This window comes from Stegostoma tigrinum, chromosome 33, assembly GCF_030684315.1.
Source record: "Stegostoma tigrinum isolate sSteTig4 chromosome 33, sSteTig4.hap1, whole genome shotgun sequence".
NCBI classification, from domain to species: domain Eukaryota; kingdom Metazoa; phylum Chordata; class Chondrichthyes; order Orectolobiformes; family Stegostomatidae; genus Stegostoma; species Stegostoma tigrinum.
In genome coordinates this window covers 25118609-25134881 of record NC_081386.1, presented here as the reverse complement: position 1 = coordinate 25134881, position 16273 = coordinate 25118609, and the positions used below count along the sequence as shown (strand labels likewise).

General features: G+C 39.0%; 1 long non-coding RNA gene across 1 annotated transcript in view; it reads right to left on the bottom strand.

The window, feature by feature from the left end:
- Positions 1 to 16273, bottom strand: part of LOC125467192 (uncharacterized) — an 89432-nt gene that overhangs the window by 53529 nt on the left and 19630 nt on the right. Inside the window, exons 2-3 of the long non-coding RNA XR_007250590.2 lie at positions 9098 to 9198; positions 5083 to 5362 (exon numbers count right to left, since the gene is read on the bottom strand). This is a non-coding gene — a long non-coding RNA (uncharacterized LOC125467192). The remainder of the gene's footprint in view (positions 1 to 5082; positions 5363 to 9097; positions 9199 to 16273) is intronic.

Below are 16273 nucleotides of genomic sequence, written 5' to 3'. Positions count from 1 at the left end.
CTGTTCCAACCTTCATTTTCTAAATTAAGCATCTAAAATTGGGAGGCCAGAAACTAATTTTGCAATTAAATAACTTCAGATTTTTCATATGAGGAGGAGAAATATAATAAACAAGTTTAAGTTGATAACACATTTTTTGCTCTAACAGTCACAAAAAAATCAAATGTTGGTATGGAAAAAAACCTTGTAGCATTTACATAATCGCTATAACAGACTATGAAAGCACAGAGTCAGCAGGAGCATCAGCTGCTCTAAAAACTAACACTAACAGCGTGCAATTAAGAATAATTATTCTTAATGATTACAGAGAACCAAACGAGAAGGTGTGCATTTACTGTAGGTCTCACTGCCCTTGCATTAAGACCAACAGGATGCAAGGCTCACTGTTGAAACAGAGGATGTTTCACGTAAAAAAAAGCAGCAAAAATGTACACCTTTATTTCTTGGATTCAAGATCACTTATTTAGCAGCTGCACGCTAAGGATACACAGCTCTTTGGTTTATACTAGCAGAAAGGTTTTTTTTAAAAAACCTGTTTCCTCCCAAAAGATGTTTGAATTTAGTTAAAATGTCCATTTTGGACAAAACAAGCTACATTTATTTCCTTTTGTGACAACTTTGCTGATTTTTAATCCAATGCAGAATGTTCATGAGAGTATTTTAAAATATTTCTTTGCTTCTGAGCAATACCTACACCAATTTTTGAGCCACGATGTTTTGTAAAAAAAAACACTTCTATAGGACGTATTGGCACCAATATTGAATTGGCTGCCAATCTGTAAAAATTAGGGCATATTATCGATTCTTTTGTTCCTAAACAAACATACCATATTAAATTTCAAATCTAAAGTTGAATGTTAAAATAAACACGATGAAAGTTCAGAATGGTGTAATGTTTAAAAAAATTGTTCGGTAAGTACACATGATGTAGGTGACAAAGGAGCTACTGTTGTTTTAATTGTTTGTTCACAATCTGCTCTCCAGCGGCTGTAAGCTCACTCCATGTAATTATGTTAATGTACGGTAGCTTGTCAGGATTTTGTTCATTAGAGGCAGTTGTTTCACTGCTTATATTTTTTTCATTCTCCCTTTGATAATCTCCGTGTGATCAGGGCCGATGTTTACAGTCGTGAAACATGGATGATCGCCACAGCATCCCAGTTTGCGCTGGGAACTCTCACAGTCCAGGTTGCCAATCATGAGAATGTATTCTCTTTGTTTAATTTAGTTGTTTCAGCTTAAATTAATTCTCCCTCCCATTACAACACTCACACTGCCCTCCTCCACAACACCCAAATAACCAATCATGCTCCCGCACCAATCTCATGGCAAAAAAAATTGGTAAAATATCTGAAAAAATTCAATTTCTGCAAATTTGTACGGTAATTCTTTTGTTTATTTACAGAAATTCTTTCCAACATCGAAATGAATTTTCAAGTATCTTCTTCATTGAGACACAAGGGAAACATCTTAGGAAATCAGACTCAATAAATCTGTCCATTTCCGCAAGCAAATGGGCACAAGATTTGGTTCCGGTCAGAATAGTAAAAATCTCACAAAAATGTCATTTGAAAACATCTTATTCCCATGTTCTTTGTGACAGTTCTTCATATCTGCTCTGGGAAAGCAGCTGACATTTTAACGTGAAAGACAAGGTCTGATCAATGTATAACAAGGTAGGACTTTTAAAAATATAACTACAGCAGACCCTCAAGGTTTGTTCATATTCAGGGGGCATTTTAAATATGCAAGGAACAGAACAGCATCAAAAATAAATTATCATTTACAAAATTAATACGTCAATTTGTACTTAAACATTACAGAACCACGTGAGGGTCTGGACAAATATAAACTCTTTCTCTGCAATGTTCCATAGTAACTGAAAGAAATAAAGTCCATAAAGCTGGCATATGGCCTCAAATTCCTACTGACTCTCTTTTGGTGTGTAATAATTGTAACTACAAGAAGCATTTCATTAGAGCTTCAAAACAGATTGGCCTGATTAATAGATGATGTGTGAGAAAATAATTCTTCTAAATATTTAAAATCTAGCTGAATCTAAATTCCACTCTTAGCGTAGCTGTGTTGTGATCTCATGATTATTGTTAACTATTTCTCGGGCTTAAAGGGCTGGAAGCAGAGTCCTTCACTACAATACCTGAACCGTACAACTTGCTAATAACAATTATGTCAATGGAATTACAGATTAATGCAAAATGAATATTCAATCACTCTGAAAAATGCTATAAAAAGCCATGCAGTTATATAGAGTTAGTATCAGAGCAGCAAAATGTTCCTCTTATTAAGTGGGCACAGCATCTGCAGTAATCTCTGCTCATTCACCCCTTGCATATTTCTCAGTAGAAAAGCAATGGGTACTTCTGCAGAATAATTCTACAATAAGCCAGGAACGCACAATAAAGGTATGGGCCTTAGAACTTTAAAATTGGCACTGTTGTAAAAGTGGTACTCTTGTACATCCATCTACAAACAGTATTTAAAAGGCACATTTTTAGGCACAATAGATGCACAATAGGATTAAGATTTGAAACAAGTCAGTGTTTAATTGTTGGCATGAAAATTCTGGGAAGCCAGGCTGTCCATGCATGGTAGGCCACATGCCTGCAGAGCCATCAGATTACAAAACTGGGATGTATTGCATTGTTGATGTATTGTACAGCAACATGTGAATGCCCTTTCATTATTCAGAATATTCTTTCCACACCTGTAAGTCAACCACAAAAGGATGGCACCTTTGGGGTAAAATTATCTTTTTTTTCTCAATAAACACCACAAAAACCCTCCACAACATACACTTCACAAAATTGGAAACCTGTTCTTTATTTAAAAAACAGTAGGGAAAGTCTTCCGAGATGATTCCTAGCCCATATCCAACAATCATATTCTTTCAAAAATCATTTTACAGAACATATTTTATTCTCTTAACAACACCAAATTCCTATTCCAGTTTTTAAGAAACCTAAGACCGCTGATTTTTTTCAAATAGTGTATTTCATTCTGTTTTTCAAAGGTCCTGCTCTACTTATAAATTATCATATAAAATCAAAAAAGGACAGCAACATCAAAATATTCACGTTTGTTATGCTGAATGTCTTCCTTTCATTCACCGCAACTGCTCTCCGTACACACAAAAGATAGTTTGCTAGGCCCAAGCAGAGCGTACATCATGATTTCTTCACATACAGCATATTTAGTCTTAGTCCAGGTAAACAGTCTCATATTTATTTCCAACTCTTAGCCACCAAATAGAAATGTGAGTTAAAACATTATTTTGCTTTCCCTCAAATTTAAGATGGTTGCAAGTGGTGGCTTATTTTCCAAACAACCTCTTGCTTCCCTGCAAAACTCCAGTACATACTCAAAGTGATCATTATTAAGGGACTGTGTAGCATTACCATCTGTTTTACCTGATGTATCACAATTGTGTCCAATCTTCTTCCCACCCAATATCTACAAACGTTCAGTGGATCCCAAAATAATTTAAATAGAAGAGTACCTGGACTTCTAATCCTGTGCTTTCTGAATGCAATGTAAGTTGATGTGGGCATTGGATGAAGATAGGCATGCATCTAGGTGCAATGATCCTGCAGTGAAATATTCCGATGATGCTCAGACATGAAGAATGGACACCTGGGTGGTTCTGGAAGCCAGATGATGCATGTGAGCATGTGCTCCCAGCAACAGTCAATATCTTCAGAATACGGTATGAGAAGAAAAGTGCAGGAAAAAGATGTAGATTGGACAGAGGGCAGTGACAGGCTGAAGCAGCTTTATGCACGGTGGCAAACAGGCAGCCACTAATTGTGAGACCATAGAGTGCATCTGGGTAGGGCCCTTTCAGGTTTCAACTATAAATAAAATGGAGAAACGTCAGGACATTAAATGGAGTATATTTGTGAAAAACATCTTACGCGTGCATACTCTGGGGGCGGGCTCCCTATGAGACAAAGTGCCATGACGTAAATGGCATATGCTGTTGCTATGACAAGTTGCTAGGAATCTTATGGCCCTTAAAGGCACCAGTCACTGAAGGCCTGGGTTCACCTCCTTCTAAAATAATCTACTCCCTGTACCAAAGATTCAGTATTTAAATAGTTAACAATGACAGCTAAACATCTACTTTATTTTAGTTAAGTGCGTTAGAAAGAATATGATCCTTCAGCAGAAACATTAAACTTCAGCAATTTCACAAGGAAACTTTCTTGAAAGGAGGAACACCAGGCATTAAAGAGGTGGGGTGAGAGGCTGTGGGCAAGTAGTCAGCCAGCTTTTCTGCTCCTGAACTCTTTCCCAAGCTTCCAGTCTGAAAGTTGGGTAAGGACACTACTGTGGACTAATGTAATGATCCCTGTGTCCAATTGTCCTGCTAGCAGTCGCCTTTTGGGCTCACTCACAAAGAGGTGACACATGCAAGATGCCAGCAAGCAGCTGAAGTCTGGAGAACATCAAGAAGTCAGCATCCAATGGAAGACAGGGGAAGAATCAACAAAAAAATACTGTGCATTGTCAAAATATTTGGGTACAGAAACAGTGATGAAAAACAGTCGAACAATTGCTATAAATATTCTTACAAATCCAAGGATCACTGCAGTTTAATTTTCTTTTCATTTCTGTTATCTTTGATCTTTATTCAAAAGTCCACTTTTTAAAAATCCAGTTTACTTTAAAATAACACTAAATATATTATTTCTGTACGATGCTTTTTTACAATCACCTTAATATATTAAACTAAGACAGGGATGAACAAAAGTCAAAAATGAGTTTTCAAATGCAGTTTACACAGTGCCAAATGAGCTTATTCACTGCAGTTGTACAGGGCATGCTACTCAGCACCCATTGAGAAAAAAGATGGAAGGAACGATTGAAGAAATCAGAAATAATGTTAATTAAATTAAAATTGAGGCCAGATTTTCTGCTTGAGAGAATACAAGAGACGGGATTGGGTTACTGGAGCTTCGTTTATCGCCGCTTGCTTAGGTAATTAGTGTAATCAGAAAGCCGGGGGTGGGGAGAGGTATTAGTGAAGAGCGCGAATGTGTATTTGACAATTGCATTGCCTACCTTATGCCCGCACTGAGTGGCGTTCCATCCATTTTAGACGCTGCAGGATTCCCCCCTCAAGATGGCTGCAGAGCAAAGAGCTCTCTGTGCATAAAATGGCACCAGCTGGCCACTCAGGCTGGCATTTCCTTGCCTTCTGCCATGATACTGTGTGTGACTTACAGCAACTGCTTCACATTTTCAGATATTCACAGTGCTGTCTCATCAGGGGAAAAAAAAATTGCAGTCTTCAGAGAGGATTTCCAGGCTGATTTGTTTGTTTTTCATGCCGAAGGATGTGCTGAAAAAGAGGAGCAATGATTCTGTTATTCTCTCAAGCATTCATGTCTTGCCCTAGCTCTGCTGAACTGCTGTTCTGTGTCTCACTGATACACGGCCTCTCTGGGAGGTGAGATTCTCATGAACAGGCAGGGGAGGATAGTTAGAAAGAAAAGGGGGCCAGATTACTCTTCATTCTGCAATCATGCTACATAATATTTGTAAAAATTCAAGAATATGTTTTGTTTCCTAATTAATAAACAAAACCAAGCTCTGGGGGAAAATTCTAGAAGCTGGGCTAGAAAATTGAGCTTCCAGAATATCAGCTTTCAAGTTTGTAGATGATTGCAATCTTTTGCATAAGAGAATCATAAATATGTTTTAATACAGATATATTTATCACTGCCTGTGATACCCCATAGCAGAAATATGATAATTCATTGATTTCAAGTGTGAGGTGCCTTGATAATGTCTCCAAACAGGTTTTTATTCATTCCCTCCAATTCCCTCTTTTCCTCATCTCAGGATTCTGGCTTCTTCTGTGGGTTTCACTGGGTGCCAAGAATCTTCTAAAATATTACTCAAATTTCTTTCTTGGTAGTCTGTATGGCAAGGTAGGGAAAAAGAGCATCACAGCTAAGCTTACATTCAAATTGTCCTTTAAAATTTAATTGCTGTCCTACTGCCATTCTTATCACTCTGCTCCTCTGCCATTGAACACCACACACTATCCCCGTCCCTACATTCCCATACCCCATCATAGATGGCAGAGCCTAAATTGGATCACTTTGTTTAGACCTTACCATCTCATTGCTTTTCTCAGCATCCTCAAAAACTTCAGTAGACCTACTACTCAAACCTTGCTTCACCTTTTGCCATTTCCTCCCAAACCTTCTTCTACTGCAACAAACTCAGTAAATGCTGGAGAAACTCAGCTTCTGTGGGGAGAGAGGAATGGCTTAACGTTTCGAGTCAATCTTCTTCAGAATTCCTTCAGTCATACCATACCCAACTCAATAACTCTGTTTCTCTTTCCACAGATCTTGCCAGACATGCTTCATTTCTCCAGCATTCTTTGTGTTTATTTTAGATTTCCAGAACCTTCAGTATTTTGCTGTTATTCTTCTTCTGCAACCTGCCCACCCTGAGCAATGATGATTATCCACAATTAACTTACATACCTAAATTTTCTGACTGGGAAACCATTTGGGATATTTGTTACTCTAAATGCAAGTTGGTGAGTTTGATCTACATCCTGTCCTCATATCTTTAATATGGGCTTTCCTGGCAGGAATCACTAGAGCAGGAAACATTGGCTGAGTTTTCGACTCTCTAACTCAGCGGCCTTAGTCAAGCCAACAAATTATTTGCCCAAAAAGCATGTGATCCTTAAAGAAATAACCCAAAGCATAATCAGCTGCTTGTAAAAGCAGTAAGAGAAATAGGTTGCCTCATAACCTGTTAGATGTGGAATACAAAGATGGATCTCAATAGCATCCAGCATTGAATTGACATATGCGTCAATTGGATTTAAGTCAACCAAATCTAGATGCTTTATTTACCAGGAATCCTTGCACTGCTGCCCCACCCAGAACCAGCTAAATCAGAAATTAACAATGTTAACTTCCTTGTTGCTACAGCTCATATTAGACAGTGTATTTATAAACTCAGCGATAATACATGTGCAAGAGAATATTAAGGTAGAGTGTGACAGGCATTGATATAATGGGTCATACTTTAGCATACAATAAAATTTGTTTAGGTGAAGGGCCACAGATGTCAGACATTAATCCTGTTTTTCTGTCACAGACACTGCCTAACCCATTTAGCATTTCCAGCATATTCTGCTTTTATTTTAAAGTTACAACATCATATGACATTTTTTCCCTTTTGTTTTAAAAACATAGTGATTGGAGAAGTATCAATTTCACACTAGGTGTGAGTAAGAGTTTTAAACTTTCTTTCTACCTATGTTCTTTACTTTATTCATCTCAAAAACTATCTACAGTGGTGCCACTTCAGAATCGAGCGTGTAGGTTTTTGCCTGATTCTCAGCGCAGAGCCAAGCAGGGGTATTCTACATGGCATTTAAAACTGCAATTGTTTCCAATCCTAACAAACAGATGTTTTACACAGTTGTTAAACACCCTTCTGTCCATTTGAATAATAGGGATGTAAGACCATTTCAAACAGGTTAATACTAAGATAGAACAGTAGACAAAAATATGTCACAGAAATACGTTAAGCCTTTGAATGTCAAAATTACAAATATGAATTCACGGCTGTTAACTCCTACAATAATATGGCTTTAGAATGTTTCACTTATGATATGCAGTGAAAGAAACATCTTAATTTTAATGGATTCCAACTCTGTATATAATTTCAGGAAATGAATTGTAATGACTTTTTGTTTTCTTTCCCACTGCATTTTCTATCACACTCCACCTACAGCTAAGTGAAGTTGCCAGGACAATATCAATACTGGTCTGATTAGCCACAGTGTATGCTCATGGGGATAGGCTGATGGAAAGCTCAGAATCAGGACTGGGGACATGTGAGAGAATGTTCATGGGATAAATTTGTAATCAGGAATGAAAGGTGTGAGAAAATGAACATTTTCAGGGAGATGGCTTAAGAGATTTTAAATCTTTGGAATTCTCTACCCCAGAGGGCAGTGCAGGCTCAGACATTGAGTATGCTTAAAGTAGAGATTAACAAATTTCTAAGTACCAATGATGGAAAGGGATCTGTGGATAGCAAAGGCATTTCAGTGAATGATGAGCCTTGATTGTATTGAATGGCAGTGCAGGCTCGATAAGTTGAATGGCCTTTTTCTGATCTTATGTTTTAAATGGTTTCAGAAAATTCGTCAGTATAAACTGGAATGATGTCCAAGGGGATCAGGAGCAAAACTTACCTTCAGCTTTCTGATTTCTCTCTTTCACCACAGACTGCCTCTAGCTGCTGCTTATGACCATCCCAAAGCAACATAAGCTGAAGCCAGAAATGCAGCTAATCAAACTTAATGCTATTGCTTATTAATGACCTATTTAAATAATTCTATATTAGTACAGACAAAACCAGGAAAAACATTAAAAAGTACATCAGTGCAGTCTGATGGCTTGATGGATATGGGCATCCACTGGTTCTGAGCTACCCGGATCAAAATGATTCCATCACCAGTAATTGCTGAGTTAGATCATAGCAGGCTGGAGCAGGGATGTTACAATTATCCTTGGTTGAGTTGGAGATGTTATGTGTTCCTGATCGCTTGCATGTCCAGCGAGGACAAGGTCAGATTTAGTTGTGAAGAAGGGTTACTGGACGCGAAATGTTAACTCCTATTTCTCTCCACAGATGCTGCCTGTCGAGTTCTTCCAGCAAGTTCTATTTTTGTTTGTTTCAGATTTAGCTACAATGCTTCCTTTGTTCAATTAATCATGGACACACTAGGTGTAGCATCAGAGGATGGCTGGCATCCATCAGAGCCATTTCCAGCACAAATCCAAAGGGAAAGGAGAAAGAAAATCAGTATGAATAAAATAAATTAAGAATCTTCTAACCCTTTTAAGAAAACAGATGGATTTATTTATTTCAGAGATGTATCACTATTTTAACTTAATGTACAATTTGAGCACAGATATTAGTTTAGACAACAACTGCACAATGCATTGTGGTAAAGTGAGAGGTGTCAAGGGATTTCTTGAACTTCTATGACACTGTTGGCTATTTATTAATCCCACCATGAGTTTCTTACCCGATGTAATGATAAGCGATGTTCTTATATCTTATGTTCAAGGGACACCTCTGACACCCCCTCCAGTCCTTGCAAATGTCCTTCAACAAGGCCAAAGAAGCCTAAATCAGAGAAATAGAAAAATGAATGCCAAAACAACTGGTGAGCTTCATATTTGTGAATTGAAACTAGCCAAGAAGGGGAAATCTCTAACAGTGACACAATATGATCAGAGATAATGGGAACTGCAGATGCTGGAGAATCCAGGATAACAAAGTATGGGGCTGGATGAACACAGCAGGCCAAGCAGCATCTTAGGAGCACAAAAGTTGACATTTCGGGCCTAGAGAAGGGTCTAGGCCCGAAACGTCAGCTTTTGTGCTCCTAAGATGCTGCTTGGCCTGCTGTGTTCATCCAGCCCCATACTTTGCTATCCGTGACACAATGTGTAGACTTAAGGTCAAACATTCTAAATACTCAGTCTAAGCATGTTGCATTTGGGAGGCACTGGGCAGCGGTCAGCTGCTGGCCTGGCCTATTGTCTTCCATTAGGAAAGGCAAGGCGAAGAGGGTGAGGGAGAATGACATGGATTTTACGAAATAGAAGCTCACCACCACCTTCTCAAGGGCAACTGGAGATAGCCAATAAATGCTGGCCAAGCTAGCAATACTCACATTCCCAGAAGGAAATAAAAGGAAAAAAGAGGCTGTGGACACAAAATGTGCATTGAATACCCAGAAGAAAGTGGGTTATAGAGTCATACAGCACGGAGACAGATCCTTCGGCCCAACAAGTTCATGCCGAACATAATCCTACACGAAATTAGTCCCACCTGCCTGCTCCTGGCCCAAAGCCCTCCAAACCTTTCCTATTCATTTACTTAACCAAATGTCTTTTAAATGTTGTAATTGTACTCACATCCACCATTTCCTGAGGAATTTCATTCCACATGCAAATCACCCACTGCGTAAAAAACTATTCTTCCGTGCCTTTTTAAAATCTCTCTCCTCTCATGTTAAAAATGTGCCCCCTCGTCTTGAAACCCTCCCTTCCCCAATCTAGGGAAAAGATAACTATTAACCCTTTCCATACCCTTCATTATTTTATAAACTTCTACAAGGTCGCCTCTCAACCTCCTACTCTCCAGTGAAAAAATTCTCAGCCTATCTGAGATAAGGGTGGCATTAAGGGCAGCACAGTGGCTCAGTGGTTAGCACTGCAGCCTCACAGCGCCAGGGACCCGGGTTCGATTCCAGCCTCGGGTAACTGTCTGTGCGGAGTTTGCACATTCTCCCCATGTCTGCGTGGGTTTCCTCCGGGTGTTCCAGTTTCCTCCCACAGTCCAAAGATGTGCAGCTAGGTGGATTGGCTATGCTAAATTGCCCGTAATGTTCAGGGGTGTGGGGGTTATAGGGGGATGGGTCTGGGTGGGATGCTCCAAGGGGCAATGTGAACTTGTTGGGCCGAAGGGCCTGTTTCCACACTGTAGGGAATCTAATCTAATCTAATCTATCTAGCCTTTTTTAATTACTCAAACTTGGCTTTCATGCCCAATCAACTCCAAATATTCAATACCATTACATATTGCAGGATTAAGAGAGAGCTACTGGTCTACCTTTACACGACAGATTCTTATATTTCAAGCTCTGGATATTTTGACAGAGTTTTGGAGGTAGATCTTTGATGTTGTGAAATTGGAACCCTTTATTTCCATGTAGTGGATCACATTACGGTAAAACACAGGATCTCACATAATGCCAATACTGAGTTCATTTGGAGGCCTCAGTGACATGTAAACCATAGTCACCAGATTACAAGAGAAATCAGAGTACAATTAGTACAATGCAGCTATTTTCTTTTTGCATAAAACTATTCAGCCTTTTCTATACCCATCCCCTACTCTAACCGAACATCCTGGCTCTCAGTAGCGTGAAATTTTGTGGTTGGTCTCTAAAATCCTCTATCTCATCCAATCAGCCATTCTTTAGATGCTAGGCTAGACAATAACATGCATGCCAACTATCAGTTTTATATCATTGACGGTTCCTGTCTAATGGATACAGCTGGTGTGAGTTGCATATCCTCCCCCTGGTTATCTGAATCTGGCTTCTATTGGACCAATTCCTGTCCCTGTGACATTGACCATAGTGTTAATGGAAGTGAGTCTGGATAATGTATGATGTAGATGGAAATTGTCGCAGTATTAGAAATTCATGCTGCATGCAGAGGCTTATTCCCATGAGGAGCAGGGCTAAGGAGGAAATGTCATAGGGGAAATAAAGGGGAAGTAGGCTGGAAATGGATGATAATGTAGGGAAGTGAGAACATGAGAAATGAAAGAGACTGAGAAGTGTGCAGGCATGAACCTTGAATGAGGCAGATTGAGAGTCAACTGAGGATCACTGTGGTTGTGGAAAAAGTAAAATGTCAGTGAAACTGAGGAAGAAAGAAAACAGTAGCTGGTACAATAACAAAGAGGAGGAAATAGAGAAGAATGCCATTATGAACTGGGGAGAGTTAGGGGAGACAGTGTAGTTTGGAATATCCTCTACTGCTTTCCTTGGACAGGAAGTTAGATTAGTCTCAACTGCAACCCCCAACCATGATGACTGTCAATAGCCCCTTCCCCTGTCCAATTCATTATTCTTTAACTGTCATCATTTCTGTACATTAGGGGCGACCAGAATTAGGAAAGTGATGCTGATGCAACTTCTGGATAAGTATCTACCATTAACACATTTGGAAAAGAATGGTCTTCTTCAGAATACTTAGAATGGCTCCATGTAGGAGAAGTCTTGTCTCATAACTTTGATTAAGATTTTTGAGCAAGTAACAAAGATGACTGATGAGAGTAAAGCAGTGGATATTGTCTATATGGTCTTTACTAAAGCATTTGACAAGGCCTCTCATGACAGGCTGATATGGAAGATTAAGTCACACGGGATCCATGGTGAGTTGCTAAGTTGGATACAAAATTAGCTTGGTCATAGAAACAGACGGTAGTTATAGAGAGGTGTTTTTTGACTGGAGGTCTGTGACTACTGGTGTTTTGCAATAAACAGCGTTGGGTTCTCTGTAGTTTGTAGTTTATATAAATGATTTGGATGAAAACATAGATGGTCTGATTAATACGTTTGCAGATGGCATGAAAATTGGCAGAGTTGTGGATAGTGAGGAAAGTAGTCACAGGATACAGCAGGATATAGATCAGTTGGAAAGTTGGGCAGAGAAATAGCAGGTAGAGTTTAATTTCTTCCTCAGTTTTACTGGCACTTCTACTCTTCCCCCAACAAATCCCCATTGACCAAGGTTCATGCCTGTACACTTCTCTCCCTCTTTCATTTCACACTTTCTCATTTCCCTACATTATCCATTTCAAGCCTGCTTCCTTCCTTATGATGCTCATGCCTCATACTGCTCCTAATGGGAATAAGCCCCTGTATGCAGCATGCAGGTATGAATTTCCCTGATTTTGAGACAATTTCCATCTACATTATATATTACTCAGATGCATTTCCATCAGCATTAGTGTGAGGTAATGCATTTTGAGACGTCAAATGCAAAAGGAAGGTAAGAGTTAGGGAAAGGGCCCTTAGGAGCATTGATGAACACAGAGATCTCAGGGTGCAAGTCCATGCCTCCCTGGAAGTGGCAACACAAGTGGATAAGGTAGTAAAGAAGGCAGATTCATTCCTATCTTCCTTGGTCAGGGCATTTTTTATAAAAGTTGGTAAAACATATTGCAGCTGTATAAAAGTTAAGCCACGTTTGAACTATTGTGTGCAGTTCCATTTGCCATTCTATAGGAAGGATGTGGAGGCTTTAGAGGGGGTGCACAAGAAGTTTACAAGGACGTTTCACAGATTGGAGACTATTAACTACAAGGAGTGGTTGGATAAACTTGGATTGTTTTCACAAGAGCATCAGAGGCTGAGGGGCTATGGACGTATAAAATTATGAAAGGCATGGATAAGGTGATCGGAGTCTATTTTCACCAGGTGGAAATGACAGATACCAGGGGACACAAGTTTAAAATGAGAGGCAGAAAGTTTAAACAAGATGTGTGAGCCAGGCTTTTTGTGCAGAGGGTGATAGATGCCTGAAACATGCTGCCAGGGGAAGATGGTCAAAAGCAGATACAATAGCAATGTTTAAGAGGCACTTAGACAGTCACATGAGCAGGCAAGGAATATAGGGGGACAGACTATGTGAAGACAGGTGGAATTAGTTTAAAATGGCATCATGTTTAGCACAGGCCTGGAAAGCCCTGTTCCTGTGCTGTACTGTTGTATGCAGACAAACAAGAGGCTGGAAGAACACAGCACGCCAGGCAGCATCTGGAGGAAAGGAGCAGTCAAAGTTTCAGGTATTACCCTTCTTCAGGTCCTGAAGACGTTGACTCTCCTTTCCTCCTGATGCTGCCTGGCTTGCTGTGTTCTTCCAGCCTCCTGTGTGTCTACCTTGGATTCCAGCATCTGCAGTCTTTTTTTTGCTCACTGTACTGTTGTATATTCTATGTGTGTTTTGTTTTTCATTTGGCTGTTTGTTCTATGTGTAAGTTATTATACAAGTTGTAATTGTAGTTGGGCCATTCTACAATAGTCAATAGGAGAGGATGATGGTCAGTTTTGCCAATCATCTAGACTGGCACTTATGATTAAGTGTCGGTAGATAATTAGTTTGGGAGAGTGACAGTGCAATAGAGCTAAACTTGATCCTATCCTCTGAGTCATTCTAAAACAGTTTCAGTTTCCATATATAAGCTGATGACATGCAGCTCTATTTTCCTGCCATCTCCTGTGATGCCACTGCTGACTCTAAAATGTCAGTCTGCTTCTCTGAATAAGGAGAAATTAATTGCAATTAAATACTGGAAAGGCCAAAGCAATTGCCTTCATTCTCTGCTATATACTTTATACTGGAGCCACCGATTCCTTCCCTCTCCCTGATAAATATTTGAGACTGAACCAGACTGTTACAACAGCAACAAAAACAAAAGTTGCTGCAAAATTTCAGCAGGTCTGGCAGCATCTGTGAAGAGAAAATTAGATTTAACGTTTTGGGCCCGGTGACCCTTAGAACTGTTCACAAACTTGGTATCAGATTTGACCATGAGATGAACTTATGCCCACATATGAGTGACATTGCTAACTTCACATGCTTCCATCTCTATACATTGTCCAACTTGACTCCTGCCTCAACTCATCTGCTAAAATCCACATTCATGAATGTTACCTTTGGACTTGACTATTCAAACTGTCCCTAACTGGCTTATTGCATTCCACCTCCTATAACCTTGGTATCACCCAAATCTCAGCTTCCCATGTCCTATCTTGTGCTAAGTCTCATTTGTCCATCACTCCTGTGCTATGCATTGGCTCACAATCAAACATTGTCTCTATTATAAAATTCTCATTTTTGTTTTTTTAATCAATCTATGCCCTAGCCCTCCTTAAGTCTGTATTCTTATCCACCCTTACCAAACTCAAAGACATCGACAGTCATCCATTTCTGGGATCTTGATTATTTCTTATTTTAGCTGTTTCAACACTGGGGTCATGCCTCTAGCTGTCAAGGTCATACCTTTGGAATTCCTTCCCTAAACGTCTCCATTTCCAATTAGATTATCTCTTTTTTTAAAGATGCTCCTTAAAAGCTACCCCTTTTGCCAACTTTTGGTCACCTCCATTAATATCTTCTTACATAGTTCAGTGTCAAATTTTATTTGTAACACTCCTGTAAAACGGCTTCTGTGTCATTATATTACATCAAAGAAGCTTTATACCCATGAGAATTGCTGACTCAGTTACCTCAAAAACACAAGCATTTTCATCAGGGATCACTTCATGGCAATTAAGAGTTGGAACACTGGTTAAGTTTTTCTTCCCAAACCAAATCTCATTTTAACAAGCTATTTAAGCTCACAAAGTGAAATCAGTTAACTCATGTCAAAATGGCTGTGAACATGACACTTTCTGAATTGGTGGCTAAATAAGTTTTTCAAAACCAACCTGTTTTGCCTATCACAGGCTGCTACATCGATAGGCTTTCAGTGCATAGTCTCACGCAGTTAACGTGGGATCTGCTTCTGCTGCAGAACATTCTACAATGTTGAAAATTCTGCATCTGATAAAAATATATAGCCTGATCCATTTGCTTTAAAAAAACTTTGACATAGCATTTTTATCTTAATTAATTAATTTTAATAATTTGCTAACAGGCGCTCACATTGCGTTGCTCATAACTCACATCATGAACTGCAGTGTTAACACAGCATGTAACACAAAATAGTCAGAAATTTCCTTAAATCTGCTTCCACTGCAATGCTGTAATATCAAAAGAGCTGCAGTGCAAAATCCTGTATACAGGCAGAGGCAGTGACCTTGATACTTCTGGTCAAGTTACAGCAGCAGAGAAGAAGCTGTTCACAGGAAATTCACCTCCACACATTGCTCTGCTTGTTAGATGTAGCTGACACTTTTTAAACATCTAATTATTGTTAAGTAAACACAGCCTGTGGTCAGAATTTACATTCCACAGTGGAGGAAATTTACTGACTGTCAAGTGTTTTTGACTTTCAAGCTACATGTAAGTAGCACCTAACATTAAGAAACTTGTTTTCTTTTTCAAATTGTTTTGAATCCAAAATAAAGTGTGATGTAAATTGCTAAATATACATCTATTTACAGATCTCCCAAGGCATTGTTTGGAGAATCAGATTGCACTTGTTACCATTTGGCATAATGACTGGGATGTGATGTTGCAGAGGAGTTCACCTCCCCAGTGAAACCATTGTGAAAAGAAACTGTAAGAGATCACCAAGACTAGGATAAATGACGACTAGGTACTACAAAGAATTTGATGCACCAAAACAGAACATTCAAGCCAAAAGATCTATGCGAGTGTTTAACTTCCAAACTAGCACACTCCCAGCTTTCAAAAATAATATATAAGATTGAGGAATAATTATTTTGTAGTGAATATTATTATTTGAAGACCGTAACAAACCTTATATTCCATGTTTAGAATAATTTCATACCAAAAGTTAACACATAAATAAATTTTATTTTTATCATGTCTTATTCCCAGTTTTACTTCTTTACTATCTCCACAACGGTAACTTGCATATTCAAGTTGAATTCTTATGTTGTCTTTTGAAATTTATACTATCTGAGAAAGGCAGGGCATATTTTTAG